Genomic DNA, 27,998 nt, shown 5'->3' on the forward strand with positions numbered 1-27,998 from the left:
TGCCTGCCACCATGCCCAGCTAATTTTTGTATTTTTAGTAGAGGTGGGGTTTCATCATGTTGACCAGGCTGGTCTAACTCTTGCCTCAAGTGATCAGCCTGCCTTTACCTCCCAAAATGCTGGGATTATAGACATGAGCCACTGCTCTTGGCTAGGTTGCAACATCTTCATTAGACTTGTTTAAATGAAAAATTTCTTTTTATTTATTTATTTTACTATTTTTTAAAGATGAGGTTTCACCATGTTGGTCAGGCTGATCTTGAACTTCCAACCTCAGGTGATCTGCCCACCTTGGCCTCCAAAGTGCTTGGATTACAGGCGTGACCCACCATGCCCGATAAATTTCTTTTGTTAAATGGAAGAATATAGGCTCCGTTTTGGGAGAGTGAGGCCCAAGTATAACATTTACGTTTTTTGCTCTGCAAAATTGACAAAATATGATCATTTTAGTTGGTTATTATTTCAGTTTTGACTTCCCGGCCAGAGATAGTAGACTGGAAGGATTTGGAGATTTACTGAGGGAAGTTTTTAACATTGTGATGCAAAATGATGTTAAACCATGTTCGTTTCCCTTTGTGTTATATCCTTGATTCCTTTACATAATACAAAGTAATTAAATTGACTGGTTGGGTTATTTGAAATTAAGCACTAGACAGGGGAAGTTCTTATAAGTGATTACTAAAGTGTTAACCATAGAGGCGTTCTTCACTGGCTGGCTGTAGCAGAGTCCCAGATCTGGGCTTTGGAGAAATCCATCCCACCTTTTTTAGGTGCCTGCTTTACCTCCGATCTACTTTCTTTATTTGTGCCTTTTCTTCCTCTGTCTTCCCCCTCCTCTTTCTGGTTGTTGGTGGAGAGGCAGGAGAGAGAAAGGGAGAGACAGCGAATGGGAGATCAATTGATTGATTGTGTTTGGGGGGTGTGGTGGGCTGGAGATTCTCAGGGTCATACAAATTGCACGAAATAAAATGCTCTTGTTTTCTTTCTTGTGTGGGTGCTGCATGAGATCAGGTTGTCAGAACTTGATTGGGAGACACGGATCCTGCCCTATTGAAAACATTGTTGCAGGATGGGATGGGATGAAGCTGAAAGCCTTATCAAGTGGTATTAGATCTGGCACAACAAAAGGAACCCCAAAATACCCTAAGGATAAAAAGTTTTTGTTTCTTTTCATAGGATATTTTTGTATCTAGTTTGGAAGGATGAGTTGACTTGGATTGTCCTGTTAAAGACAAAATGAAAAGAACTATTGTGTTTATTATGTATTTAACCTTACCAAAGCATTAAATATAGCACTAGTTACAGGGAATTGTGCATGTGAATACTCGTATATAAACATATGTATACATATATACACATATATATACACACGCTATATATAGAGTTCTTATAGATATAAATGTGTGTGTGTATATATATACACACATATATATGTATACATATGTGTGTATATATATACATACATATATATGTATACATATGTATGTATATATATTGTTTTTAGACTGGGTCTTGCTCTGTCCTTCAGACTGAAGTGGAGGGGTGAGATCTTGGCTCACTGTAGCCTTGACCTTCGGACTTCAGTGATCCTCCTACCTCAGACTCTCAAGTAGCTGGGGCATCGGGGATGTGCTGCCAACACCAGCTATTTTAAAATATTTTTTCATAGAGATGGTGTCTCTCAGTGTTGCCTAGACTGATCTCGAACTTCTGGGTTCAAGTGATCTACCCACCTCATCCTCCAAAAAGGGGATTATAGGCATAAGCTACTGGGTCTGGCTGAGATACATATTAAAAAAAAAAACTTTTAAAATTTGAGATGGAGTCTTGCTCGGTCAACCAGGCTGGAGTACAGTGGTGCTATCTTGGCTCACTGCAGTCTCTGCCTCGAAGGTTCAAGTGATTCTCCTGCCTCAGCCTCCTGAGTAGCTGGGATTACAGGCACACACCACCATTCCTGGCTAATTTTTTTGTATTTTTAGTAGAGATGGGGTTTCAACATGTTGGTCAGGCTGGTCTGAAACTCCTACCTCGTGATCTGCCCACCTTAGTCTCCCAAAGTGCTGGGATTACAGGCCTGAGCCACCGTGCCCGACCTATGTTTTTAATAATGAAATCAGAACTAGGTTTGTAAATAGGGAAAGAACAAATAATCATAAAAGTTTTGTATTTTGGATTTGTAAGTTGGTTGATTTAAGAGTAATGAGAATACATAGTATCCCCTCCTCTTTAAGTTCTCAAGGTTTTCCACTTAAAGTAGTTTTATTAGTTATAGTAGAGTAACTCAGCATTTTGAAGTGTTTATATAATTTGAAAAGTCTCTGAAAGAACACTGTGATTCAAGTATAGCGTTACAAGTTTGAGGGATTTCAACAGATTTCTTCATGTGTGTTTAATTCCATTATGATTAAAAAAGAAAACCAAGAAATAAAACCTCTGATCACTTAACCAGCTTTTTTTTTTTTTTTTTTTTTTTTGAGATAGAGTTTCACTCTGTTGCCAGGCTGGAGTGCAGTGGCCTGATCTTGGCTCGCTGCAACCTCTGCCTCCCAGGTTCAAGTGATTCTTTTGCCTTATCCTCTGGAGTTTATAGTTTACAGGCAGTTTACAGGCACCCACCACCACATGCAGCTAATTTTTGTATTTTTAGTAAAGATGGAGATTCACCATCTTGGCCAGGATGATCTTGATCTCTTGACCTTGTGATCTACCTGCCTCGGCCTCCCAAAGTGCTGGGATTACAGGCATGAGCCACTGTGCCTGGCCTTAGCCAGCATTTTAACATAATTCTTTTGAAAAATCTGATTGCCAGAATTCAATTATATTAGAAGAAATTTTTTTACAAAGCTGATAACTATTACATAGCAAATGTGTTTTCAAAGAACTTGTTTTAAGGTGGGTCTCGGTGGCTCATGCCTCTAATCCCAACATTTTGGGAGGCCGAGGCAGGTGGATCACTTGCGGTAAGGAGTTCAAGACTAGCCTAGGCAACATAATGAGACCCTTTCCCTACAAAAAGTACAGAAATTAGCCAGGTGTGTTGGCACATTCTTGTGTGATCCCAGCTACTCAGGAGGCTGAGGTGGGAGAATTGGTTGATCTCTGGAAGTCAAGACTGCAGTGAGCAGAGATCGCGCCACTGCACTTCATGCTGGGTAACAGAGGGAGACTCTGTCTGAAAAAAAAGGAGAAAGAGAAAAGAGAAACCCAGTTTGATGAGTCAGATAATATGTATAGTGAAACTATTTTTGAGATAGTGTATAGTTAACTTCTTTATGTTCACAATTAAACTCACATTAGACTGTTACCTATTCTAAGATATTTAACATTAACCTCAAGTGGCATTGGCTTCCCTGTTCCTTTTTTTTTTTTTTTTTTTTTTAAAACAATATGTTGTAGTTTATGTCAGCAGTCCCCAAACTTTTTGGCACCAAGGACCAGATTCAATGAAGACACTTTTTCCACAGACCCTGGGGGGAGCGGAATAGGGATGGTTTCGGAGTGAAACTTTTCCACCTTAGATCATCAGACATTAGATTCTCATAAGAAGCATGCAGCCTAAGTCTCTCCCTTGTGCAGTTCATAATAGAGTTTGTGCTTCTTTAAGAATCTAATGGCACCACTGATCTGAGAGGAGGCTGAGCTCAGGTGTTATTGCTGGTTTGTCTGCCGCTCACCTCCTGCTGTGTGACCTGGTTCCCAACAGGCTACCTACTGGTACTGGTCTGCAGTGGGAGGTGGGGAGACCCCTGGTTTATATTTTGTATGATAAACTATATTCTAGAATAATTTTTATTATATATTGAAGCAGCAGTACCTAGTTTATAAGTAGACGTGTGTGTGTGTTTGTGTGTGTGTGTGTGTGTGTGTGTGTATGTGTATGTAGTTCATACTTGGAGTACAAAATCCACCTTGGCCGCTATTTTAAAAGTAAAACTAAATAATACTGAAGTATATGTTTCATGCTTTGTAAGGACTGTTGATTTGGAAACAGTGTATTTTAACAAGATAAATTTTAAATGTAGCTAATAGTATGTGTTTCTAAATAAACGTTGGCACTTTTAAAGTAAAGTATCATATTTGTTTTAAAATCACTGCTTAAAGTTGTATAGTAGTTTTGGGCACCTATTTTTAACTTCTAGCCCTATACAAAATATAGAATAACTAAGTGTGATATAGTTGTATCCTTTCTAAATACTGACCCATTTTTTTTTTTCCTTCGTTACATTTTTTTTTACTTTTTTCTTTCTTTTTTTTTTTTTTTTGAGACAGAAGTTTGCTGTGTCTTCCAGGCTGGAGTGCAGTGGTGTGATCTCAGGTCACTGCAACCTCCTCCTTCAGGGTTTAAGTGAGTCTCTGGCCTCAGCCTCGTGAGTAGCTGGGATTACAGGCGCCCACCACCACGCCTGGTTAATGTTTGTATTTTTAGTAGAGATGGGGTTTTACCATGTTGTCCAGGTGGTTTCAAACTCCTGACCTCAAATAATCTGCCTGCCTTGGCCTCCCAAAGGTCTAGGATTACAGGCATGCCACCACGCCTGGCCCCTTTGCTACATTTTAATGATAACAAAAATGTAATCCAAGTGTCAGATTATAGCTTCCTGTCTTTTGGTTTGTGGGGAGTTCAATACATTATTTTTGAATGTTTCTTGGCTTTTTATTATAGTTCATGGATAGTGGGGAAGTGGTTTGTGACTTGATTGAAATATACTATGAGGCATTCATCTGCATTGTAGGCACTTGACTCTTAATGGTGAAGTGGAATCTAAATTTCTCCCTATGAACAATTGTACTAATTTATTTAACTGATATTGATGATGCTCCATAAAAGATAAAAATGTGCGTGGAGCCTCACTCATGATGTAATTTGTATTTTGGAGAAGTAAATCATAGTATGATTTTAGATGTTTTATTAAAAAATAGTTTCAGTTTCTAGAGTAGAATATTATTAAACAGAATGGTAAACATTATAAACCGTAATACTGCAGCAGTCCCCTGCAGCTGTCTTCTCCCTTCCCAAAAGAAATTATTCCCATCACCACTTCGCCCTCCAAAAAAGAAACTATTACCACCCCCACCTCTAACAACAGAAAATAAAAAATAAAAAATTCCTTTTTTGGCCCCACCCTATGGCTCATCCCTGTAATCCCGGCACTTTCGAAGGCTGAGACGGGAGACTCTTGAGACCAGGAGTTTGAGACCAGCCTGGGCAACATCAGGAGATGTCATCTTTACTAAATAATAATAATAATAATAAAATTGGCCGTGTGTTGTGATACACCTATAGTCCCAGCTGCTTGGGAGGCTGTGGCAGGAGGAAGTCCAGGAGTTCAAGGCTGCAGTGAGCCATGATTGTACCACTGCACTCCAGCCTGGGCAACAGAGGAAGACTCAGTCTCAAAAAACAAACAGAAAACCCTTTTAATCTGTTAAAACTCATGGCTTGTTTAAGATTTTCTTTTAAGTATTTTTGATATCTTTTTTTTTTTTAAAAAAAAAAAAAAAAAGTTCTCACTCTGTCTCCCAGGCTGGAGTGGTGAAATCATGGCTTATTTATTTATTTATTTTTGAGACAGAGTTTTGCTCTTGTCCAGGCTGGAGTGCAGTGGCATGATCTCTGCTCACGGCAACCTCCTCCTTCCAGGTTTAAGCAATTCTCCTGCCTCAGCCTTCTGAGTAGGTGGGATTATAGGCATGTGTTCCCATCCCTGGCTAATTTTTGTATTTTTAGTAGAGTATTTTCTCCATGTTGGTCAGTCTGGTCTCCAACTCCTGACCTCAGGTGATCCACCTGCCTTGGCCTCCCAAAGTGCTGGGATTACAGATGTGAGCCACTTCACCTGGCATGGCTTACTGCACCCTAGACTTCCTAGGATCAGATGATTCTGTCACCTCAGCCTTCCGAGTAGCTGGGACTACAGGCGCACACCACCATATCCAGCTAAGTTTTGTATTTTTTGTAGAGACTGGGTTCTGCCATATTGCCCAAAGTGGTCTTGAACTCCTGGGCTCAAGTGATCCACCCACCTTGGCCTCCCAGAGTGCTGAGATTACAGGCATAAGCCAATTTTGTTCAGCCCATTTTTGATATTTCAAATCTTTTATCATAAGTTAAAGTCATCCATGTTTCTCCTAGAATTTAAAAAAATCTATTTTGTCCTGCTATTAAGCTATTACTCTGTAGTTTTACATACTTATTCTTAATTTTAACTAAACTGTTTTGAGCAGTAATTCATAACTTTTTAATCTTTTTGTATTTTGTGTTGTATTTAAACTTTAAGTTCTTTCCCTGTCAATTTCTGACAGATTAAAAAATAATAAACTTCATATTACTTAAAAGTCTCTTCTAAAAGGTACAAAGGGGAAAATGGAATGAAAAGTGAGCTAGACAGGGTGTAGTGGCCCATGCTTGTAATCCCAGCACTTTGGGAGACCAAGGTGGGCAGATTACATGAAACCAGGAGTTTGAGACCTTTCTGGGTAACATGGCAATACCCCAACCCTACTAAAAATTCAAAAATTAGTCAGGTGTAGTGGTGCATGTCTATTAATCCCAGCTACTGGGAAGGCTGAGGCACGAGAATGACTTCAGCCTGACAGGTGAAGGTTGTAGTGAGCAGAGATTGCGCCACTGCACTCTAAACTGGTCAGAAAGAAAAAAAAGAAAAAGTGAAGTTGGACTAAATTTAGGTCTGTTGACTTTGAAATGATGGTTGAATATATTTCTAAGATCAATAAAACGTACATTAATCTAGAGAACAGGTGTTAAAGAGACATTTTTGGGCCAGGCGTGGTGGCTCACACCTGTAATTCCAGCACATTGGGAGGCCGAGGTGGAAGGATCACGAGATCACGAGATTAAGACCATCCTGGCTAACACAGTGAAACCCCATCTCTACTAAAAATACAAATAGTCAGCCAGGTGTGGTGACACATGCCAGTAGTCCCAGCTACTCGGTAGGCTGAGGCAGGAAAATTGTTTGAACCCGGGAGGCGGAGGTTGCAGTGAGCTGAGTTCGAACCATTGTACTCCAGCCTGGGTGACAGAGCAAGGCTTTGTTTCAAAAAATAAAAAGATATGTTTTTGGTGGGGTGGGGTGCATCATGCCTATAATCCCAGCACCTTTGGAGGCCGAGGGTGGATTACTTGAGCCTCAGGAGACCAGCTTGGCAACATGGAGAAACTTTGTCTCTGCAGAAAATAAAAAAATTAGCCAAGCATGGAGGTGCACACTTGTGGTTCCAGCTACTGAGAAGGCTAAGGTGGGAGGATTGCTTGAGCCCGGGAAGCAGAGGTTGCAGTGAGCTGAGATTATGCCATTATACCCCAAACCTGGCAACAGAGGAAGACTCTATCTAAAAAAAAAAAATACATACATAAATAAAATATTTTCATACCTACGGTAAAATAAGCATTAAAATTAGGAAACTGTGGATGAATATAGATGTTTTGGCCTGGTCAGAGTACTGTGAATTAAATTTTTGGTAACAATTTACTCTGATGAGGAGTGACGGTCCAGTAATTTTGGTGATACTAGTCTATACATCATGTAACTTGACTTATTTGTCTACATATACCTTTTAAAATGGTTTTAAGGCCGGGCGCGGTGGCTCAAGCCTGTAATCCTAGCACTTTGGGAGGCCGAGGCGGGTGGATCACGAGGTCGAGAGATCGAGACCATCCTGGTCAACATGGTGAAACCCCGTCTCTACTAAAAATACAAAACATTAGCTGAGCATGGTGGCACGTGCCTGTAATCCCAGCTACTCAGGAGGCTGAGGCAGGAGAATTGCCTGAGCCCAGGAGGAGGAGGTTGCGGTGAGCCGAGATCGCGCCATTGCACTCCAGCCTGGGTAACAAGAGCGAAACTCCGTCTCAAAAAAAAAAAAAAAAAAAAAAAAAATGGTTTTAAAGCCTCAGAAATGATTTATCTGGAAGAGAAAGATTAAAGTTTTATTCATTGCATTATGGGAGAAAGTTTAGGCAGAGTGTCTTATGGTTTTGTTTTTCATGAAAAGATCAGTATTATTTTCCATAGAAAAACTTTACATTATGTATGTATATGGTTAAAAAAATGTCAGATAGCCCAGAATGCTTAAAGATCAAGAATTCTCTTCCACTCCTTAGTTCTGTTCTCCAAATGAAACTTTTTTTGTATCAATTTAAGGGCTACCGATGCAGTTTTGTTAAATGAATACATTGCATAGTGGTGAGGTTTGGGCTTTTAGTGCATTCATCATCCAAAAAATGTAGGTATATCCATTCGGTAATTTCTTGTCACTCCCCCTCCTCCCTCTCTCTCAACCTTCTGAGTTTTCAGTGTCTTATTCCACACTGTGCCCATGTGTACATATTATTTTGCTTCAACTTATAAGTGAGAACAAGGCCTCCAGGTCCTTCCATATTGCTACAAAAGACATGATTTTATTCTTTAAGAGTGTGTGTGTGTGTGTGTGTGTGTGTGTCTCCCAAAAAAGCACACTTTATCTAGTCATCTGTTGATGGATATGGAGGTTGATTCCCTGTCTTTGCTATTGTGAGTGGTGTTGTGATAAGTGTACAAGTGCTGGTATCTTTTTGATATAATGATTTCTTTTCCTTTGGGTAGAAACCCAGTAGGGGGTTTGCTGGGTTGAATAGTAATTTTATTTTTATTATTTTCATTTTTTTGAGATGGAGTTTCGCTCTTGTCACCTAGGCTGGAGTGCAGTGGCACCATGTTGGCTAACTACAAGTGATTCTCCTTCCTCAGCCTCCCAAGTAGCTGGGATTACAGGCGCCCGCCACCACACCTAGCAGGTTTTTGTATTTTTTTTTTTTTTTTTTTTTTTTTTTTTTTGAGACGGAGTTTCACTCGTTACCCAGGCTGGAGTGCAATGGCACGATCTCGGCTCACCCCAACCTCCGCCTCCTGGGTTCAGACAATTCTCCTGCCTCAGCCTTCTGAGTAGCTGGGATTACAGGCACGTGCCACCATGCCCAGCTAAATTTTTTGTATTTTTTTTTTTTTTTTTTGAGACGGAGTTTCGCTCTTGTTACCCAGGCTGGAGTGCAGTGGCGCGATCTTGGCTCACCGCAACCTCCGCCTCCTGGGCTCAGGCAATTCTCCTGCCTCAGCCTCCTAAGTAGCTGGGATTACAGGCATGCACCACCATGCCCAGCTAGTTTTTTTGTATTTTTAGTAGAGATGGGGTTTCACCATGTTGACCAGGATGGTCTCGATCTTTCGACCTCGTGATCCACCCGCCTCGGCCTCCCAAAGTGCTGGGATTACAGGCTTGAGCCACCGCGCCCGGCCAAATTTTTTGTATTTTTAGTAGAGGCGAGGTTTCACCATGTTGACCAGGATGGTCTCAATCTCTTGACCTCGTGATCCACCCGCCTCAGCCTCCCAAAGTGCTGGGATTACAGGCTTGAGCCACTGTGCCCGGCAGGTTTTTGTATTTTTAATAGAGACAGCGTTTTACCATGTTGGGCAGGCTGGTTTTGAACTCCTGATCTCAGGTGATCCACTTGCCTCGGCCTCCCAAAGTGCTGGATGTGAGCCACTGCGCCCGGCCAGTAGTTTTATTTTTTAGTTATTTGAGAAATCTTTATATCATTTTCTATAGAGAGGGTCCTAATTTACATTCCCACTTACAGTGTGTAAGTGTTCCCTTTTGACTGCATCTTCCCCAACATCTGTTATTTTTTGTTTGTTTAATAGTAGCTATTTTGATTGGTATAAGATGATATCTCATTGTGGTTTTTATTTGCTTTTCCCCTATGATTAGTGATGTTGAGCATTTTTTTCACATACCTATTGGTATGTCTTTATTTTGAGAAATATCTATGAATGTCTTTTGCTAACTTTAAAGTTTTTAAAGATTTTTTAATTAAATTTTTGTTTGTTTGTTTGAGTGCTCTGTTGCCCAGGCTGGAGTGCAGTGGTGCAGTCTTGACTCACTGCAACCTCCGCTTCTCAGGTTCAAATGATTCTGCTGCCTCAGCCTCCTGAGTAGCTGGGATTACAGGTGCCTACCACCACACGTGGCTAATTTTTTGTATTTTTAGTAGAGATGGGATTTTACCGTGTTAGTCGGGATGGTCTTGAACCCCTGATCTTGTGATCCACCTGCTTCAGCCTTCTAAAGTGCTGGGATTACAGGTGTTAGCCACTGCACCTGGCATATTGAAAAATTTTTTTAAGACTAGTTAAGTGCGGTAGTGAGAGGGGAGCACAGAGTATAGAATAAGGAGTTTGATCTGTAACTGTGAACCATCATTTGGGATAACTCAATACCAGTTATCAGTAGTGAGGTATTAGGAACAGCCCTTTGCCCACTTTTTGATGGGATTGAGTTCCTTATAAATTCTGGGTATTAGTACCCTGTCAGATATACAGTTTGAAACTATTTTCTCTTATTCTATAGGTCATTTGTTCAGTCTGGTGATTATTTTGCTCTGTAGAAGCCTTTTAGCTTAATTAAGTCTCATTTGTCTATTTTTGATTTTGTTGCTTGTGCTTTTGAAGTCTTAGTCATGAATTCTGTGAATTCATGATTGTATAGACCGGAATAGTTTTTCCTAGGTTTTCTGTTAGTATTTTTATAGTTTCAGGTCTTTCGATTAAGTCTTTAATCCATCTTGAGTTGATTATTGTATATGGTGAAAGATAGGGTCCAATTTCCTTTCCTTTTCTTTTTTTTTTTTTTTTTGAGACAGAGTTTCGCTCTTGTTACCCAGGCTGGAGTGCAGTGGTGCGATCTCCTCTCACTGCAACCTCCGCCTCCCGGGTTCAAGAAATTCTTCTGCCTCGGCCTCCTGAGTAGCTGGAACTACAGGCATGCGCCACCATGCCCGGCTAATTTTTGTAGTTTTAGTAGAGATGGGGTTTCACCATGTTGACCAGGATGGTCTCGATCTCTTGACCTCGTGATCCACCCGCCTTGGCCTCCCAGAGTGCAGGGATTACAGGCGTGAGCCACCGTGCCTGGCCAGGGGTCCAATTTCCAAAGGAAACTTTTGAATTACTTCTCCCTGTGGTATCGTTGTGACTATATAATATACTTACTTTATGATTTATGATTGATTTCTGCTCTGATAAAGGAGGATTTGGCTTCTTATCTGCCTCCCCAATAGATTTTTAAAAAATCACTTTTTTCTGTTAGTTATCTCTGCAGTTCATATATTAGAACTTTTCTTCATGTTATCGTAGACTGTTTATCTTGATTTCTTGATTTACCAAGTGGTAACTTTTCTTTTCTTTTTTTTTTTTTTTCCCTCCAAGATGGAGTTTTGCTCTTGTTGCCCAGGCTGGAGGGAGTGCTATGGTGCGATCTTGGCTAACTGCAACTTCTGCCTTCCGGGTTCAAGTGATTCTCCTGCCTCAGCCTCCTGAGTAGCTGGGATTACAGGCATGTGCTACCACACCCGGCTAATTTTGTATTTTTAATAGAGACCGGATTTCACCATGTTGGTCAGGCTGGTCTCGAACTCCCAACCTCAGGTGATCTGGCTGCCTCGGCCTCCCAAAGTGCTCGGATTACAGTGTGAGCCACCCTGCCCAGCTGTAACCTTTCTTTTTACCTTTTCTTTCCCCTTTATGTGCTTATGTCTGTCATTTCTAACATTGACACTGTCAAGGTTGAGAACAGTTATGCTGTGTTTTGTACTCCTTACTACTTTACGACTTTATTTCCTTTATTTTTTTGAGACACAGTCTCACTCTTGCCCAGGCTGGAGTGCAGTGGTGTAGTCTTGGCTAACTGCAGCCTTCGTTTCACAGAGAATAGTTACTTTAACTATTTTGTATCCTTGACTTTCATTATGGGTATACCTTTGCTATTTATATGTATGTGTATTTACTTATATCAGTTTTTATGATAATGGGATCATTTAGTTTATATCATGATTTTATTTTGTCACTTTGCAGTTTATCTTAGGCGTCTTTTCATTTTAGCTTATACACAACTATCTCATTCTTTTCAGAATTTATCCAGAGATACAAATCACATGCTTAATTTGCCGAGGAGTGTTTTAGGTGTTAAGGATTCAGTGGTGAACAAGAGAGACCAAGCCCCTGCCCTTGTGGAACAATATTTCAATGGTGAGAGACACAAAATAAATGCATTTCTAGTAATTAGTTTCAAAAACTGAGAAGTGCTGTGAAGAAAATAAAATGTGGTACTATACTAAGCGTGTCTATTAATGGTATGAGAAATGATAATGCATGTGGCTAAGGTGGTCAGGAAGGTTTTTATGAAGTGATGACATTGAAACACACTTGAATTATGTGGAAGCATTTTAGGAAGAGCAGGATTTATTGTGAAGACTCCAAAACAAGAATGAGTGTTGTATTAGTACACTGCTGATAAAGACACACCCAAGGCTGGGTAATGTGTAAAGAAAAAGAGGTTTAATGAACTCAAAGTTCCATGTGGTTGGGGAGGCCTCACACTAATGGCAGAAGGCACATCTTACATGACAGCAGGCCAGAGAGAATGAGAACGAAGTGAAAGGGGTTTCCCCTTATAAAACCAGCAGATTTCATGAGATTTATTCATTACCAGGAGAACAGTATAGGGCAGACCACCCCTATGATTCAGTTAATCTCCCACTGAGTCCCTCTCACAACATGTGGGAATTGTGGGGACTATAATTCAAGATGAGATTTGGGTGGGGACATATCCAAGCCGTAACAAGTGTGTTATACTCAAGGGATCCTCCCATCTCCTCGAATAAGATTGGTGTTACTGTGCCAATGAGGGGAACATCGGAGATCATATTTGAGAGGCAGGCAGGAGCCCAGTCAGATAGTGCCCTTGATACCATGGAAGACGCTGGGATTTGGCCAGGCGCAGTGGCTCATGCCTGTAATCTCAGCATTTTGGGAGACTGAGACAGGTGGATCACCTGAGGTCAAGAGTTTGAGACCAGCCTGACCAACATGGAGAAACCTCATCTCTACTAAATATACAAACTTAGCTGGGTCTGGTGGCACATGCCTATAATCCCAGCTACTCCGGAGGCTGAGGCAGGAGAATCACTGGAACCCAGGAGGGGGAGGTTGCAGTGAGCCGAGATTGCACCATTGCACTACAGCCTGGGCATCAAAAGTGAAACTACATCTCAAAAGAAAAAAAAAAAAGCCCCGGTGCGGTGGCTCAATCCTGTAATCCCAGCACTTTGAGAGGCCGAGGTGGGTGGATTACGAGGTCAGGAGTTCTAGACCAGCCTGGCCAAGATGGTGAAACCCCATCTCTACTTAAAAAAAAAAAAAAAAAAAAAAAAAAAAAAAAAAAAAACCGGTGTGGCACATACCTGTAGTCTCAGCTATTGGGAGGCTGAGGTAGAAGAATCACCTGAACCAAGGAGGTAGAGGTTGCAGTGAGCTAAGATCACACCACTGCACTCCCACCTAGGTGACAGAGTAAAACTGTCTCAAAAAAAAAAAAGAAGCAGCTAGGATTTTATCCTCAGGGCAGAAAGCCCTCAGAAGATTATAAACCAGGACACCCATAAGTTTATGAAAGTAATCTTGACAGATGTGGTTTAGAGTAGGGTGATGGCAGAGAAGAAAGATAATCAGAAGTATTTGCAAAGCTTGGGAGGCTGAGGCAGGAGAGTTGTGGGTACCTAGGAGGTGGAGGTTGTAGTGAGCTGAGATGCCCTGCACGCTGGACTGGGCAACAGAGTGAGACTCCATCTCAAAACAAAAAACAAATGAACAAACAAACAAAGTGTTTGGAAAGTTACAGCGATAAGATCTGCTAAAGGATTTGATGAGATGGATATGAGAGAAAGAAGAATTAAAATTGTCTTCTAGATTTGTGGCTTCAGTAGCTGAGTGGACAGCAATGTCATTTACTTAGATTAGAGATTGATCTTAGTGGAGAAACAGGTTTTAAACTAGATTGAAGGCACCCTAATTAGTTAAATCATTCCCCTATTGATGGTCATTTGGTTGATTTCCAATTTTGTTATCTTTGTAAGGAACATCCTAGGACTTGCATATTTGTACATGTGGACATGTTCTAGAAGATTAATTCCTAGATGTAAAGTTCTCTCATCGAAGAGGACAGTACATATGTTTTAAGTTTTGGTGGATATTCATTAGTTGCCCTCCAAAAATGAGTTGTTGGCTTGGATTCCCACAATAGAGTATGCATTTTTCTGGCATCCTCACTAACAACATTCGCAGGGCCTGCATTTCTGAAAGTGGGAGTGGGAGTTCTAATAGCATTTTTTCTTTACTGTATCACTTTGGCACTCTGTTTCCAGAATGAAAATCAGCAATTGTCCTTTTCTTTTTGGTATCCCTGAAGTCATAAGATGTCTCTGGCCATAGTTTTTTCCGTTTACGAGTCCTATAGCTGTTGGTCAGTCCTTCTAGGCTTAGTGGTATTTATGAAGGCTTCCATAATAATTACGATAATTACAATGAAAAGAAAAACTATTAATTGGTTTAATATATGCCAAGTACTATCCTAAGTGCTTTACATGTACTATATTAATTTATTTAATCCTCACAACAACCTAAAAAGTAATTATTACTATCTTGATCTCTCGAAGTGAGACACAGGACTTGCACCAATCTTTGTCTTCATTTATCTTTTTTTCTTCTTCTGTAAACATATCTTTCTGGGAAGTTTGGCACTGTTATTTGAATACCTTTTGTTGGTGTGGGTCAGAACGCAAACGCAGTGTAGATGGTCGGAAAAGGCACATTGAGTTTGGAAAAACACTCTGCTTATGAGTGGTAGTGTTTGTAGTGTCTTTGGATTTTGATTGTCAGAATTGCTTGTATTAAAATTCTAGCCTTACACTTCGTATGTATTTGATTTGGGGCTGATCATTGATTTATTTTTGTAGCTCAATTTTCAGAGCTTTAAAATGGGAAAACAAGGTTTTGTAGGTTGTCGGATTGTTTTGGGTAATAAGTTATACATGTAAAAGTGGCCAGCACAAGAAGCAGCACTTTACCAAGGTCAACTGTTGTTTTTACATAATTGGCTAAGAGTGGGCAGTCCTATCTAGCACTCAAAGCGTGGGGAAAAATACAGGTGATAGGATATCACACTCTTACTGAGTTATATGTAGTAATATTTAGGTATGAAACTTACAAAGTGGGGCCAGGCATGGTGGCTCTTGCCTGTAATCCTAGCACTTTGGGAGGCTGAGGCAAGCAGATCACTTGAGCTCAGGAGTTTGAGACCATTCTGGCTAACGTGGTGAAACCCTGTCTCTACTAAAAGTATAAAAATTAGCCGGTTGTGGTAGTAGACTCCTGTAGTTATAGCTATTCGGGAGGCTGAGGTAGGAGAATCGCTTGAACCCAGGAGGCGGAGGTTGCAGTGAGCCGAGATTGCACCTGGGCAACAGAGCAGGACTCGGTCTCCAAAAAAAACCCTTAAAAAGTGGTTAGGCAGTTGTGAGACACTGTCTCTACCCAAAAAAAAAAAAAAGCCAGGTGTGTTGCTATGTGCCTGTTATTCCCAGCTACTCAGGAGGTAAGATAGGAGGATTACTTGAGCCCAAGAGATTGAGATTGCAGTGAGCCATGATTGTGCCACTGCACTCCAGCCAGTGTGACAGAGCAAGACTCTGTGTCAACAAACAACCATTAAAAATTTTTTAATGCTACTAATGTTTCAGTGAATCATATTAAGTGGGATTCTACATGTACCAAACTTTTATTTCTTACTGAGTGACATTATTTCATGGTTCTTTTGATTTGCATGCCTTATGATTGAGTTAAATTGACTATATTTGTATTTTTTTTTTTTTGCACACTGCCTACCAATACTGTGTATCAGGTACTTTGCAGTTTCCAATAGCTAAAATTTTAATTAAAAATGGCTTAAACCATAAATAAAATCTACCTCACATGACCAGAAGTCCAGGTGTAATTCAGTGGCTCAATTAAATTGTCATGGACCTAGATGGTTTCCATTTTCCTGCTCTTTTATATTCAGCTCCATGTTGATGGTTGCTAAATTAATTCACTTAAATAATTATGTAGCACCTAAAATATACTGGGCAATATTTTATAAGCATGGAAAATATAGCAGTGAGCAAAACAAAGTTCATTGCCTTCCTTCATGGAGCTTATATTTTAGTGGGGATAAGGGAGAAGTTAGTCGAAGAAATAGGTACAATTGGCTGGGTGCGGTGGCTCACCCCTGTAATCCCAGCACTTTGGGAAGCCAAGGTGAGTGGATCATGAGGTCAGGAGTTTGAGACCAGCCTGGCCAACATGGTGAAACCCTTGTCTCTGCTAAAAATACAAAAATTAGCCCGGTGTGGTGGCATGCACCTGTAATCCCAGCTACTTGGGAGGCTGAGGCAGGAAAATTGCTTGAACCCAGGAGGTGGAGGCTGCAGTGAGCCGAGATTGTGCCACTGCATTCCAGCCTGGGCGAAAGAGTAAGACTCTGTCTCAAACAACAACAACAACAAATAGGTAGAATTTATAAGTTGTCACAGATGTAAAGTTTTATGGAAAAAAATGAAGCCATGGAAGGGATGGGAAGGGCTGTGTTGGATTATTTTAAGTGAGACCATCAGAGAAGGCTTCAGTGAGCTGATGTTTGAATAGAATCTTAAAGGAAGTAAGAATGCAAAGGGCAGATATTTGGGAAAGAGCATTGCTGGTGCAGGGAACAGTGAGTGCAGAAGTCCCGAGGCAGGGATGTGCTTGGCATCTTCATAGAACTGAAAGGGCCAGTGTGGCAGGAACTCTGTTACAGAGAAAACATCATAAAAGAAGTAGCAGGGAGTCACATTGTGCAGAGCCTTGTAGACCATTGTGAGATCTTTTGACTTTTGCTGTGGATTAGATGAGATTCCTTTGCGGGCTATTGAGTGGGGGAGTGGCCTTTTCTAAGACTCTTAAAACTCTCATGCTGGCTGCTGTGTTGAGACTAGAATGAAGGAGATCAAGGTAGAAACAGGCGTGTTAGTTAAGATAATATTGAAAGGAGCAGGGTGACAGATGATTTGAGGCATGATAGGCATCAGAGAAATGTTGAAGTAATTTTGCATATGTTGAGGCAGAGCCTAAAAGATTTCTTGAGGGATGTGAGGAAAAGAGGATTCATAGTTCACATCAGGTCCAGTGACCACAGCCAGTAAGAATGAAGTATATTTATTCATACACATCTAATTTTATTTGGAATTAAAAACCTTTCCTGGAAGGCTTTAGCAGATTTTTTTCTTTTTTCTTTTGTTTTGTTTTCTTTTTTTTTTTTTTTTGAGACGGAGTTTCACTCTTGTTACCCAGGCTGGAGTGCAATGGCATGATCTTGGCTCACGGCAACCTCCGCCTCCTGGGTTAAGGTGATTCTCCTGCCTCAGCCTCCTGAGTAGCTGGGATTACAGGCACGTGCCACCATGCCCAGGTACTTTTTTGTATTTTTAGTAGAGATGGGGTTTCACCATGTTGACCAGGATGGTCTCGATCTCTCGACCTCGTGATCCACCCGCCTCGGCCCCCCAAAGTGCTGGGATTACAGGCTTGAGCCACTGTGCCCGGCCTTCTTTTCTTTTTTTTTTTGAGACAGAGTTTCACGTCATGTTGCCCAGGCTGGAGTACAATGACATGATCTCAGCTCACTGCAACCTCTGCCTCCTGGGTTCAAGCAATTCTCCTGCCTCAGCCTCCTGAGTAGCGGGGATTACAAGCATGTGCCACCACACCTGGCTAATTTTGTGTAGTAGAGATGGAGTTTCTCTGTGTTAGTCAGGCTAGTCTCCATCTACTGACCTCAGGTGATCCACCCGAATCAAGCGTCCCAAAGTGCTGGGATTACAGGCCTTAGCCACTGTGCCCGGCCAACGGAGTTTTACTTAAATTCCATCAGCTGTGATTGGTATCCATCCATGTCCCAGATACAAATGAGAGTGTGAGAGCAAGGATGTTCCTTTCACCCATTTTTAATGGAGGTGCACTCTGTAAGGAACAGGTTGTGAGGGGGAGTGGCTATTGGTTAGGTAACTAGTAGTGACGTCTATTTGTCATTGCCCATTTTTCTGTTAAGTTGGTCATCCTTTTTAAATGATTTGTTAATTATTTTTGCATGCTAAGAAAAGTATTTATATAATTCTAGATTCTAAGTATTTTGAAGTTCTAAGTGAGGTTTTAAACTCTGAGATCAGTTTTCTAATTTTGAAATAAAATGAATCTCCATTCAAATTTATAAGTGGGGGCTGGTGATTGCAGAGTCCAATGCATAATTTGTAGTTGTTTCTATTCTGGGTATAGTTGTCATTTTAACCTGAATGCCAGATAGTTATCTTTATAAAACTATCATGTGTGAGTTACAGGGGCAGCATTGGGGTGGGGGGAAAAAGCAAAACGCCTCATGCCTGCTTCTATATGTACTATTTTGCTGGAGGCAATTTTTATTTTTATTTTAGTTTATTTATTTTTGAGGTAGGTTCTCACTCTGTCACCTAGGCTGGAGTGTAGTGGCACAATCATGGCTCCTTGCAGCCTCAACCTCCTTAGCTCAAGCGATCCTTCCACTACACAGCCTCTGGAGTAACTGGGACTACAGGTGCTTACCACCACACCAGCTAATGATTAAAATTTTAGTAGAGACAAGATTTCATGATGTTGCCCTTCTTTCCTTCACCAAAAAAAGCTGATAAACTGGCTTATGATATAACAAGGGATTTTCATTTTATTCTATTTATATTGTTCATTCTTCATTTTCAATGATTTGAAGCAGTGTTTCATGGAGGTTTTGAGTGTGAGCTTCAGATACTGAAGAGTTTTTGAGCCTTAATTCCATTACTTAGTTAGCTGTGTGACCCAGACCACTTCATTATACAGCTCTGTTCTTCTTGTGCCGGGGAAGACATTCACACAAAATACAATGAAATTGTGCTAAATTCTGATGTTACTTTAGGCAACTTCATTAAACACTGCACTTTAAATAAGATAATGCGTGTGGAATGCTAAGTGCCTCTAAGACACTTAAAGGGAAATGAGAACAGTTCCATAGCCCTTCATTTTTACTTTATTTGTTATTATTTTTTAAGATGGGGTTTCACCGTGATGGCCAGGCTGGTCTTGAACTCCTGATCTCAGGTGATCCACCCACCTTGGCCTCCCAAAGTGCTAGGATTATAGACGTGAGCCACCGCACCCGACCCCATTTTTACTTTTGACTAAGAGTTGGTTACTAATAGGCCGGGCGCGGTGGCTCACGCCTGTAATCCCAGCACTTTGGGAGGCCGAGGCGGGTGGATCACGAGGTCAAGAGATCGAGACCATCCTGGTCAACAAGTTGAAACTCCGTCTCTACTAAAAATACAAAAAAATTAGCTGGGCATGGTGGTGCGTGCCTGTAATCCCAGCTAGTCAGGAGGCTGAGACAGAATTGCCTGAACCCAGGAGGCTCAGGTTGCGGTGAGCTGAGATCGTGCCATTGCACTCCAGCCTGGGTAACAAGAGCGAAACTCCATCTCAACAACAACAACAACAACAACAACAAAAAGAGTTGGTTACTAATAACTAATTAGGTGAGTTATAAATGGGGAAGGAGGGTCATTGTGAAGTGGCTGTGAAATAGCATAGAGGATATATTTAAAAAGCTCTATTTTTGCTGCATATTATCAAACTACTTATTTTAGTTTGAAGAACTTTATTGAAGAATAAAGTAGTGGTATATAGTCTGGATCATTTCTATAGTTAGGTGGTAGGTGTACTAAGACCTTTCCAATTCTTAGTCCTGTGGGAGGTAGATACGGTTTGTGGGGGGTAGGGGAGAACAGATAGATGAGATTCATTTACATTTTTTTTGCATGGTAACTTATAAGGCATTGCCAGGAGAGGGAATTCATTGTAGGCAAAGAAAAATATAAAACATTAGTATATATAGGAGTTTGTAGCATCCGTAGTTTCAGGCATCTGTTGGAGCGAAGCAGGGGTGGGGTATGAGGTTGAAATGTATTCCCTGTGGATAGGCGCAGGACTACTTTATGTCACTTAAAGACTCTTTTACTGGTGAGGAATGCAACATTTAAATTTATGTACATATATGATAAAGCCAGAATTTTTATCTCAGATCTCAGATTCAAGCTCTTTGTGTTTTCATTTATACTCCAGCTCTTCTGAGGGGCTTTAAAGTCTAATTACACAGACAGAAAAAACAAGGCAGGCCGAGGTGGCTCATGCCTGTAATCCCAGCACTTTGCTAGGCTGAGGTGGGTGGATCAACTAAGGTTAGGAGTTTTGAGACCAGCCTGGCAAATACACTGAAACCCTGTATCTACTAAAAATACAAAAATAAGCTGGACGTGGTGATATGTGCCTGTAATCCCAGCTACTCAGGAAGTTGAGGCAGGAGAATTGCTTGAACCTGGGAGGCAGAGGTTGCAGTGAGCTGAGATGGTACCACTGCACTCCAGCCTGTGTGCCAGAGTGAGACACTCTGAAGAAACAAAAACACAAAACAAAGAAGGCTGAGTGCACAGTGGCTCGTGCCTGTGATTCCGGTGCTTTGGAAGGCCGAGTGGGCAAATTACCGGAGGTTAAGAGTTCGAGACCAGTGTGTCCAACATGGTGAAACCCTCGTCCCTACTAAAAATAGAAAAATTAGCTAGGTATGGTGCCAGACACCTGTAATCTTAGCTACTCGAGAAGCTGAGACAGGAAAATGGCTTGAACCCAGGAGGCGGAGGTTATAGGCACCAGTACACTTCAGCCTTGGTGACAGAGTGAGACTTGGTCTCCAAAAGAAAAAAAAAAACAATGAAAACGAAAGACAGGAAAAACATTCAAAACATACATGAAACAGATTGTTAGAACAGGAGATTCTAAGGTTTTTTTTTTTTTTAAAAGACAGTCTCGCTCTGTCGCCCAGGCTGGAGTGCAGTGGTGTGATTTCAGCTCACTGCAGCCTCCACCCCCCTGGGTTCAAGCAATTTTCTGCCTCAGCCTTCTGAGTATTTGGGATTACAGGCACCTGCCACCACACCTGGCTAATTTTTCTATTTTTGGTAGCAGTGAAGTTTCACCATGTTGGTCAGGCTGGTCTCGAACTCCTGACCTCATGATCCGCCTGGCTTGGCCTCCCAAAGTGCTGGGATTATGGGCATGAGCCTCCGGCTATTACTTCTTTAATCCGCAAGGAAATGTTTAACTAAGTGTTCTTCAGTTTCTACTTTCCAGTTCCATTGTGGAACTGGTAAAAATTTATAGTAAGGTAAAATGTGGCTTTTCTTGGAAAAAGTATGGTAGACGGATGTCTAGAATATTCAGTTATGTCATTTAATACATTTTATTTTTTTCTTTACCATTTTGTTTTTTAAAAAATTTTATTTTAGATTCAGGGGATACATGTGCAGATTTGTTACATGGCTGCATTATGTAATGCTGAGGTTTGGCCTTCTAGTGCACCCATCATACAGCTAGTGGCCTTAGTACTCAATAGGTAGTTTTCAGCCTGTGTGCCCCCTCTTCTGCATTCTCAACACAACCCCTGTCTCTCGGGTTCAAGCAATTCTCTTGTCTCAGCCTCCCGAGTAGCTAGGATTACAGGCATGTGCCACCACGCCCAGCTAATTTTGTATTTTTAGTAGAGATAGGGTTTTTCCATGTTCGAGCCCAACTGGTCTCGAACTCCTGACCTCAGGTGATGCCCCCACCTTGGCCTCTCAAAGTGCTGGGATTACAGGTGTGAGCCACCGCACCCGGCCAGCGTACTCATTGTTTAGCTCCCACTTACAAGTGAGACCACATGGTATTTGTAGCCTTCAGCTCCATCCATGCATGTTGCTGTGAAGGACATTTCATTCCTTTTTATGCTGCATGTTTTTACCTTTTTTCTGGGGGGAGAGGTTTTAAGTACGACCAGTATAATGAGGACCATAATTCTACTGTTCACATAACCCCTGTTAGTTTAAAAAAAGTTCATGTAGGCTGAGTGTGGTGACTTAACCTGTAATCCCAGCACTTTGGGAGTACACAGCCGAAGGATCACTTGAGCCTAAGAGTTCAAGGCCAGCTTTAGTAACATAGTGAGACTCCATCTATACAGAAAATAAAAATTAGCAGGTGTGATGATGCATGCCTGTAGTCCCAGCCATTTGGGAGGATTGCTTGAGGCCGAGTTTGAGGCTGCAGTGAGCTGTGATTGTGCCACTACACTCCAGCAGGGGTTACAGAGTGAAACCCTGCTTCATAAAGAAAAGAAAAGAAAAGGAAAGAAAATAGAATATTTAAATAGTATAAACTAGAAGCCTCTCCTCTTAGTTTGTTAGAGCTGCCATAACAAAATACCACAAACAGAGTGACATAAATGTCACTCTTTTTTTTTTTTTTTTTCTTTTTTGAGATGGAGTCTTGCTCTGTCACCCAGGCTCTGGAGTACAGTGGCATAATCTTAGCTCACTGCAACCTCTATCTCCCGGGTTCAGGCGATTCTCCTGCCTCACCTCCTGAGTAGCTGGGATTACAGGTGCCTGACATTATGCCCGGCTAATTTTTTGTATTTTTAGTAGAGATGAGGTTTCACCGTGTTAGCCAGGATGGTCTCCCATCTCCTGACCTCATTATCTGCCTACCTCTGCCTCCCAAAATTCTACAATTAGAGGCCAGTGTGCCCAGCCAGTGTCACTCTTAATTTTTTAAAATTAAAAGAGATTACATTTCTCAATTCTGGAGGCTGGAATTCCAAGATCAAGTTGCCTGGAGGTTTAGTTTCCCTGAGGCCTTCCTCCTTGGCTTGCAGATAGCTTCTCTCACTGTATCTTCACATGGCCTTCCTTGTGTATCATCTGGGTTCTACTCTCTTTTTCTTTTTAAAATAGAGACAGGGTCTCACTGTGTTGCCCAGGCTGATTTCAAACTCCTGGGTTCAAGCAATCCTGCTGCCTTGGACTCCCAAAGTGTTGAGATTACAGGCCCAACCTAATCTCTATAGGACACCAGTCATGTTGGATTCAGGTCTACCCAAACCACTCCATTTTAACTTTAATACCTCTTTAAAAGCCCTGTCTCCAAATAAGGTCACATTCTGAGTTACTTGGGGCTCAGGCTTTAACACATGACTCTTGGAGGGACACAATTTAGTCCATAATACCACCTTAACCTTATAATCACTGTTTTATTTATGTATTTTCAGAAAAATTTACTGTCCGTGTATCTGTGGGTATATGAATTTGTATGGTTAGTAACAGTTTCTTTGGACTTGTAGACAGTACACACAGCAGCAAGGAATTATTGTAGGATTGTACCAGGTTGGGGAAATAAACTTACATGGAACCAAACATCATGATATATTTACATGTGAATGTGTATGTCTGTGTAAATACCAGTATGTTAAAGCCTTTGCAATATAAAGATGACTAGCGTAGTATTTATCTTAAATCCTTGATGCACTAAAGTGTTTTTGTATTGTGTGTCAATCTGTGAATTGGATTTATTCATTTAGTATTTATTGATCACTACTATGTCATGTACTCTGCTAGGCGTTAGAAATATTCAGAATAATAAGATGACATCTCTGCCCTTAAATCCTAAAGTGAGGTGAGAAGGCAGGTGTGGATATAGAAATGGAGATATGTACACACTTCTTGGTACTGAAAAGGAGGATGAGCCATTGTTCCCTGAGGCTTAGATAAAGCTTTCCTGGAAGAGGTGACACTTAAAGCTCGTAAGGACTGTCCAGATATATTTTAGGTAGAGGCGGAGTAGCATATAAAAAGACAAAGAATTTTGAAGGGGATGATAAATGGCTAAATATGATAAAGTATAGCAGGTAGTGTAGTGACAACAGATGAAGCTGAATAGTTGGCATACATTTCATTATAAAAGGTCTTTTATGCTCTGTTAAGAAGTTTGTATTTCTCTCCTTGAGACCTTGGAGTATGTAACCATTGAAGTACGAAAGAAGGGAGTGATATCAGATACCGAAATATCTGTCTGGGCAGGGTGTGGTGGCTCACACCTGTAATCCTAGCACTTTGGGAGGCCCAGATGGGAGGATCACTTTAGCCCAGGAGTTTGAGACTGCAGTGAGGCGAGTGTCACTGCACTTCCAGCCTAGATCACAGAGTGTGACCCTGCTTCTTTAAAAGAAAAAAAAAAAAAAAAAAAAAAAAAAGGCCAGGTACTTGAACCTGGGAGGCACAGGTTGTGGTGAGCCGAGATTGGGCCATTGCACTCCAGCCTGGGCAACAAGAGTGAAACTCCATCTCAAAGAAAAGAGAAAAGTCTAAATAGTTCCCAAAACATAAAATTTGAGCCTAAAATGAGAACTGTTTTAAAATGTTAATAGATTGTGTTTCTTCCCCATTCAATCCCAGGTATTATTCAGGTTAGAACTCAGTTTCACAAAAAGTATGTGCTTGAAAAAGTTACCAAAATCTCCTGATTAGAACATATATATATATACATATATATATATATATTTTTTTGAGACAGAGTCTTACTCTGTTGCCCAGGCTGGAGTGCAGTGGCATGATCTCGGCTTACTGTAACCTCTGACTCCTGGGCTCGAGGGATTCTCTTGCCTCAGCCTCCTGAGTAGCTGGGATTACAGGCGCACACTACCATGCCTGGCTAATTTTTGTATTTTTAGTAGAGATGGGGTTTCACCATGCTAGCCAGGCTGGTCTTGAACTCCTGACCTCAGGTGATCAGCCCACCTTGGCCTCCCAAAGTGCTGGGATTACAGGCGTGAGCCACTGTGCCTGGCCAGAACATACTTTTTTTTTTTTTTTTTTTTTTTTTTAAAAAGCAGTTATGGATATGTGTATTTAAATAGACTTACTTGTAGGTAGATGTATAAATGTATACCCATATATAAATGAAATTGATGAAATTACATGTATATTCATTATAAAGGGTTACCCCAACCTAGAAAGCTTTACTATATAACATGATTATGTGGGAATTTTAGAGTTGGATCACTTTACGTTACTGTAAATGATAAATAAAGTTTTATTTTAAAGTATTTTTTATTTTTTTTAGACGAAATCTCTACCAAGGTAGAGTGCGATGGTGTAATCCCAGCTCATTGCAACCTCTGCCTCCCAGGTTCAAGGATTCTCCTGCCTCAGCTGAGAAGCTGGGATTACAGGTGTGCGACACCACATCTGGCTAATTTTTGTATTTTTAGTAGAGAGATGGGGTTTTGCCATGTTGGCCAATCTGGTCTCGAACTCCTGACCTGAGGTTGTGCTCTCACCTCAGTCCCCCAAAGTGCTGGGATTACAGGTGTCAGCCACTGCTCCCAGCTCAAGTATTTTTTATTCTAAAGGTGTATGTGCTCTTCATAAATTCAAATTCAAACACAAGGTATACATCACAAGTTCAGTTTTACTCCACAAAGGTAATCACTGGAAACTTTTTTGGATATTTTCCCAGATGTTTCTGGTTTGTAGATAAGACATGTATGTACATAGAAAAAAACATAGACATAGACATATATGTTTTTGAAAACAATGGAATTATACTATAAATACTATTTTGTAACTTACTTTTTTTTTTGGCTTACTAGTATATGTTATACATCCTTTCATAGGTATATCATGATTAATGTAGGTGCAGCTCAGTAATGATTGAAATAAAGTTATTTTTTCATTCTGTTTTTGAAAAATTACCGATAACTACATATATTATATAACTAAAATCACATTATATAATTGTCAGTATAATGGAATGGCTCAGGTAAAACCAAATGGAAGTTGTATATTTAATATTTTAAATAATTTTAATATTTAGTTAAAAAGCTAAAACTTGTACTGCATGGTTCTTTATTAGGGTAAGGAAGTACAGTCTCTTTTCTTCTTCTTCTTCTTCTTCTTTTGTCCCCTGCTCCCTCTCTGAAGTATGATCTCTTTAACGTACATAGTGTTTTAAAGCTATCTTAGTCTGATGTGTCTTGTTGATTGTAAAACCCCACTTAATATTTTGGGGTCCTACTTATTTCTACTTCAAAGTAATACTATTCTGTGGTTATTCTTGTGGCATATTAAAGTGATATTTTAAAGAATACTTAACAAAATTCTATATAAAATGTGTCTACTCTAAGTTAGAAATCTTGATGTGCTTATTGGTCTTAGGATCTTGGAAGTCACTTAAGATCCTGAGCTCTGTATTAAGCCAGTGCTGGTTTAAGTTCTGGATCTACCATTTAATAATTGACCCAAATTTCTTTATACTTCAGTTTCCTCAACTATTGAATAGGAATAATGATTGTTGGGATGAGTTAATAAAAAATACTGTCTTATTGATGTTATGAAGGCCAAAATTTCAAGAGTGTAACACAGTAACAGTTAAGTCATACTGGGACTCAGGCTACTCTTTTCTCTCTTGGTCGAGACATTGATTTCCACCTGGCAATGGGGGTGAGAAGTGGTTCAGGGATTGCATGGGAGGTTTGGGGGCAGGGTCTGGGAGTAGAAAAGAGGCTTCTTTTGCTTTTGCCCACAGTTCATTTTCCAGAACAGTCAGGTGAAAGGGAAGTTGGGAAATATAGTTTAGCCATATGCCAGGAGGAAAAGGAAACACTTCGGTGAATTGTCAAGCCAGTTTTTGCCACCAGTGGTAAGCACCGCTCCTGGAAGATGGTTTTCAAGTCATTAAGCAAGTCACTTTTCACCTCTCCAGTTTGTGTTTCTTTCTGTAAAGTGGAAAGGGGGATCATGATGAAAACTAATATAAAGTACTGATGTGGGAGAACTGTATGTTGCAACCATCTTAACTCATTTAATTCTTACAAAAGAATTAAGTAAAGACTCTCCAACGAGAGAGAAGTAAAGACTATTATTGTCCTTTTTTTTCTTTTTTAACAGCTGAGGAAACTAAGGCTCAGAGTGAGTAATGGAGACAGGATTTGAACCCAGGCAGTCTTTGCTGCAGGGTCTGTGCTTTTATTTATTTTTATTAAAAAAATTTTGAGATGGAGTCTCACTGTTGCCCAGGCTGGAGTGTAGTGGTGTGGTCTCAGCTCACTGCAACTACTGCTTCCTGGGTTCAAGTGATTCTCCTGCCTCATCCTCCCAAGTAGCTGGGAATACAGGCATGTGCCCCCATGCCCAGCTGATTTTTGTATTTTTGGTAGAGATGGGGTTTCACCATGTTGCCCAGGCTGATCTGGAACTCCTAACCTTAAGTGATCCGCCCACCTTGGCCTCCTAAAGTGCTGGGATTACGGGTGTGAGCCACCGTACCCAGCTGGGTCTGTGCTTTTAACACTATTGAAAGTACTGCATGAAGACATCTTCACTGTATTCCTTGCATTCTCTTGTATCATAAATCTTTGTCCTGGTGATGCCTTTTCTTCAGCACAGGTCTTTTGTTTTGTGCTAAAATAATTTCTTTCACATTGTTGCCACCTCCATCTGTAGTCTTTTTTCCTTTCTTCCACTTGCCCCCCCAGCATTTGGTAGTCTTAGTAGTCACTCCTTTTCCCTTTTCACTGTTTTTTAAGAAAAACAAAAAACATCTAGACCATGTACGGTGGCTCACGCCTTGATCCCAGCAATTTGGGAGGCCAAGGCAAGCAGATTACTTGAGGTCAGGAGTTTGAGACCAGCCTGGCCAATATGGCGAAACCTTGCCTCTACAAAACATACAGAAATTAGCTGGGCATGGAAGTGCATGCAGGGAGGCTGAGGCACGAGGATCCCTGGAATGTGAGAGGTGGAGGTTGCAGTGAGCCAAGATTACACCACTGCATTCCAGCCTGGGCGACAGAGTGGGACTTTGTCTTTTTAAAAAAAAAAAAAAAAAAAAAAAAAAAAAAAACCATTACAGAAAATTTGTACATATACAAATGTGTAAAGACTAATACAATGAACTTAAGTGCCATCATATTGCTAAAACAGTTGTACTAACACATGTCAAATTTTGTTTCATTTATATTCTTACCCAATTGTGTTAGTTTGAAACAAATTTCAGTCATAATATAATTTCTTTTTCTTTCCTTTTTTTTTTGAGACAGAGTCTTGCTCTGTTGCCCAGGCTGTAGTGCAATGGTTCAATCTTGGCTCACTGCAA

At 40.7% G+C, this 27,998-nt stretch overlaps 1 protein-coding gene and 1 long non-coding RNA gene across 20 annotated transcripts in view; both read left to right on the forward strand.

The window, feature by feature from the left end:
* The window catches only part of KMT2C (lysine methyltransferase 2C), a 310,436-nt gene that overhangs the window by 26,280 nt on the left and 256,158 nt on the right, over positions 1-27,998 (forward strand). For 2 of the 19 annotated variants that reach the window (XM_074378890.1, XM_074378891.1), the window contains exon 2: positions 11,972-12,089. The exons of the other annotated variants lie outside the window; for them this stretch is intronic. The gene's annotated coding sequence lies outside the window, so the exon portion shown is untranslated. The remainder of the gene's footprint in view (positions 1-11,971; positions 12,090-27,998) is intronic. 19 annotated transcript variants of the gene reach the window in all.
* Positions 12,096-27,775, forward strand: LOC141580001 (uncharacterized). The gene is made up of 2 exons (XR_012511986.1): positions 12,096-15,274; positions 17,650-27,775. It is a non-coding gene; the product is annotated as an uncharacterized LOC141580001 (long non-coding RNA).

Source organism: Saimiri boliviensis, chromosome 10, assembly GCF_048565385.1.
Source record: "Saimiri boliviensis isolate mSaiBol1 chromosome 10, mSaiBol1.pri, whole genome shotgun sequence".
Classification (NCBI taxonomy): domain Eukaryota; kingdom Metazoa; phylum Chordata; class Mammalia; order Primates; family Cebidae; genus Saimiri; species Saimiri boliviensis.